This window comes from Acinonyx jubatus, chromosome A2 (assembly GCF_027475565.1).
Source record: "Acinonyx jubatus isolate Ajub_Pintada_27869175 chromosome A2, VMU_Ajub_asm_v1.0, whole genome shotgun sequence".
NCBI classification, from domain to species: Eukaryota; Metazoa; Chordata; class Mammalia; order Carnivora; family Felidae; genus Acinonyx; species Acinonyx jubatus.
Genome location: NC_069383.1, coordinates 99,957,734 through 99,961,822, shown reverse-complemented (window position 1 = coordinate 99,961,822; position 4,089 = coordinate 99,957,734). Strand labels below are relative to the sequence as shown.

The 4,089-nt window shown below is 36.2% G+C and overlaps 1 pseudogene; it reads right to left on the bottom strand.

The window, feature by feature from the left end:
- Window positions 1-271: 271 nt before the first annotated feature.
- Window positions 272-960, bottom strand: LOC113595570 (shugoshin 1-like; annotated as a pseudogene).
- Window positions 961-4,089: the final 3,129 nt, after the last annotated feature.

Here is a 4,089-nt window from a genome sequence, read left to right as displayed (position 1 = left end):
GTTTTCATTATGTTTAATTTTCACTTTTTTCCCTTCATGCCTTGATATAAACTTCAATTTTCCCTTTTAGTTTTCTTTATTCTTTTTCCTTCCTTTTGCATCGCTATGCTTAGTTTTAGTTTGTTCAGAGGTAGACTCTAAAATGACCTGGTTTAGTAATCCTTCCTGTGAGGATTAGCTTTGGTGATTAATTTTGTCCTTGTTCCATTGATAGACATTTGTTCAACATTTTCAGTAAGTATACGTTTCCTAGCCGATTTGCAAATCTAATTTAATCCAAATCAAAAGATTCATCCGGCAAATGATGGGTGTCCAAGTCACCCAATGTAACATATTTACATAGATTGATAAGACCTTTCTTTAAACTGAGGTGGGTAGGTACAGTTCTAAGGAAGACATTATCTGTAGACCCACCTTCTCCTGGGCTAGAAGATGCAAAATAGAATCCAAGTCTGTCTTGAGGAATAGAAGATATTTGGTTTTCTATTTGGAATAATTCTCCTTGTCCCAGAAGTCCAACTTCCTGAAGAAGAACTTATAAATTCTTGGTGAGTAAATCCCTGGCTTTGTCATCACTGTTGGAATTTTCTTCAGGGGGATTCACTGTGCCCTTGGGTCTGAGCAGTTTATTCTGTTTTCTGGGAAGTCACTTTTTCTTTCAAAACCCATAGCTGACATGTGAGGTAGTAATATTATTTTCTCATCCATGAAAGGATGTCCTGTGCTTCCCCCACTTTGGATTTTTCATTTTCCAAGACTACAGCAAACACTGTGTTGTTGTCCTTGTAATTTTTCAGCAGCTTAGAAGTAAGCATTGGTGATACTTTGGTAGAACACAGGTAGGACAGACTTACATTGGTCAATGTCTGACTAGTTTTTCTTTCTTTTCTCTTTCACTTGTTTCTTTATTGCCTCTGCACTGCTCTGAGGGGACTTTTCAAGACACCTTTCATTGACCATCTTCTGCCTTGGCCACCACCTCAGCCACCATGGTGACCCTCCTCCTTGCAATCCAAAGCTCTGTAAGGCTGCCTCACAGTCCTGGGCTGTGGCTCCATCTCCCTGCTGGAGACTTCCATGACCACACTTGAAGTTATTCTCTGCATTCACTCATTGGTTGCTTGGGAATCGCTGGATGTCTAGACTTTGCTACAGTCTATCAGATTTCTAGTAAAGGATGAGAAATAGAGTGTTTTTAAAATGAATTTATTTAAGGTAAAAAAAAATCACACATCTCTCCTACCTCTCATCTCACCCTGTGGCAAACACCAATCTGTTGTCTGTATCATGAGCTTGACTGTATATATATATATATATATATATATATATATATATATATACACACAGGATGAACAAGGACGAAATATATATATATATATATATATATATATATATATATATATATAGACAGACATTTGTTCAACATTTTCAGGAAGTATACGTTTCCTAGCAGATTTGCAAATCTAATTTAATCCAAATCAAAAGATTCATCCAGCAAATGATGAATATATATATGTATATATGCCAGATTCATCCGGCAAATGGTGAATATATACATGTATACATATATTCCACATATAAGAGAGATCACATGATATTTGTATTGGTCTGACGCTGCCTGACTTATTTCCCTTAGCATAAAGGCCTCAAATTCCATCCATGTTATTGCAAATGGTAAGATTTCATTCATTTTGACAGCTGAGTAGTATTCCACTGTGTGTCTATGTATGTATGTGTATACATAATATATATAATCAGTTTTTTATCCATTCATCTATCAGTGGACATCTAGGTTGTTTCCATATCTTGGCTATTGTAAATAATGCTGCAATGAACATGCCCAGAAATGAAATTCCTAGATCATATGGTAGTTCTTTTTTCAGTTTTTGAGGAATCTCCCTGTTGTTTTCTACATAAATTTACATCCTTACCAACAAACACAAGGTCTCTCTTTCTCCACATCCTTGTCAACACTTTTTATCTTCAGTCTTTTTGAAAATAGACATTCTGACTGGTGTGAGATCATTTATCACTATGGTTTTGATTTGCATTTCCATGATGATTAGTAATGTTGAGCATCTTTTTATGTACCTGTTGGCCATCTGTATATCTTTGGAAAAATATTTATTCAGGTCTTCTACTCTTTTACGAATCAGATTGTTTGTATATTTGCTATGAGTTGTAGTTTTTTACATATTTTGAATATAGTTCCTTAGAAGAGATATGATTTGCAAATATCTTCTCCCATTCCATAGATTGCTTTTTCATTTTGATAGTTTCCTTGTTCAGAAGCTTTTTGGTTTCATGGGTTCCACTTGTGTGTTTGTGCTTTTTTGCTTTTGCTTTTGGTGTTAGTGTCAAAAAGTCATCACCAAGATGGACGTTAAGGAGGTTACCATCTATGTTTACTTCTAGTATTTAATGGTTCCAGGACTTGCATTCGAGTATTCAATCCTTTTTGAGTTGATTTTTGTGTACTTTTGGGTTAATTTTATTTTTATTTTTTTATGTTTATTTATTTTTGAGACAGAGAGAAGCAGAACATGAGTTGGGGTAGGGGCAGAGCGAGAGGGAGACACAGAATCTGAAGCAAGTGCCAGACTCTGAGCTGTCAATACAGAGCCCGATGCGGGGCTCGAACCCACCAACCATGAGATCATGACCTGAGCCAAAGTTGGTTGCTTAACCGACTGAGCTACCCAGGCATCCCACTTTCGAGTTAATTTTGAATGTAATTTTGTGCATCGTGTAAGATAGTGGTCCGGTTTCATTCTTTTGCATGTGGCTGTCCAATTTTACAGCATCATTTATTGAAAAGACTATACTTTCTCCACTCTGTAATTGTGTCCCCTTTGTCATAAATTAATTGACTGTATTTTCATAAGTTTAATTCTAGGCTCTCTGTTCTGTTCCATTGATCTATATGTCCATTTTAATACCAATTCCATACTGTTTTGATTGCTATGGCTTTGAAATGTAATTTGAAATCAAGGAGCATGATTAAATTTACTCCGAAGTATTCTTTTTGATGCAATCATCAATGAGATTGTTTTTTTAATTTCTCTTCCTGATAGTTCATTATTAACATATAAAAATGCAGCAGACTTTTGTGTATTGATTTAGTATCCTGCAACTTGATTGAAGTGGCCTATTCTAACAGTTTTCTGATGTAGTCTTAGAGTTCTGTCTATGTGATCTCATGTCATCTGTATATAGTGACACTTTTACTTCTTCCTTTCCAGTTTGGATAAATTCTCTTTCTTTTTCTAGTTTCCTAATGCTCTAACCAAGACTTCCATTACTATGTTGAATAAAGATGGAGGGAGGGGCATCCTTCTCTTGTTCTTGATGTTAGAGGAAAAGATTTCAGCTTGTGATCATTGAGTGTCATATTAGCTGTATGTTTGTCATATATGGCCTTTATTTTGTTGAGGTATATTTCCTCTATAGACCTTTTTAAAGTTTATTTACTTCTTTTGAGAGAGATGGGGCGGGGGAGAAAATGAGCCAGAGAGAGGCAGAGAGACAGGAGGAGAGAGAATCCCAAGCAGGCTCTGCACTGTCAGCACAGAGCCCGACCTGGGGCTCCAACTCATGTACTGTGACACCATGCCCGGAGCTGAAATCAAGGGTTGGATGCTTAATTAACTGAGCCACCCAGGTGCCCCTCTATACATATTAGGTAAAGAATTTTCATCATAAATGGATGTTGAATTTTGTCAGATGTTTTTTCTGCATTTATTAAGATGATCATATGATTTTTATCCTTCATTTTGTTAATGCAGTTTATCACACAGACTGCTGATTTGTGGATGTTGAGCCATCTTTGCATCCCTTGAAAAAAATCCCACTTGATCATGGTGTGTGATAATCTTAATGTATTGAATTTGGCTTCTGATACTTTGTTGAGAATTTTTGCATCTATGTTCATCAGGGATATTGACCTATAACTTTCTTTTCTTGTGGCATGCTTGTCTGGATTTGGTATCAGGGTAACACTGGCTTTGTAAAATGAGTTTGAAAGAGTTCCCTCCTCTTCTCCGTTTTGGAAAAGTTTGAGGAAGATTGGTATTAATCTTCACATGTTTG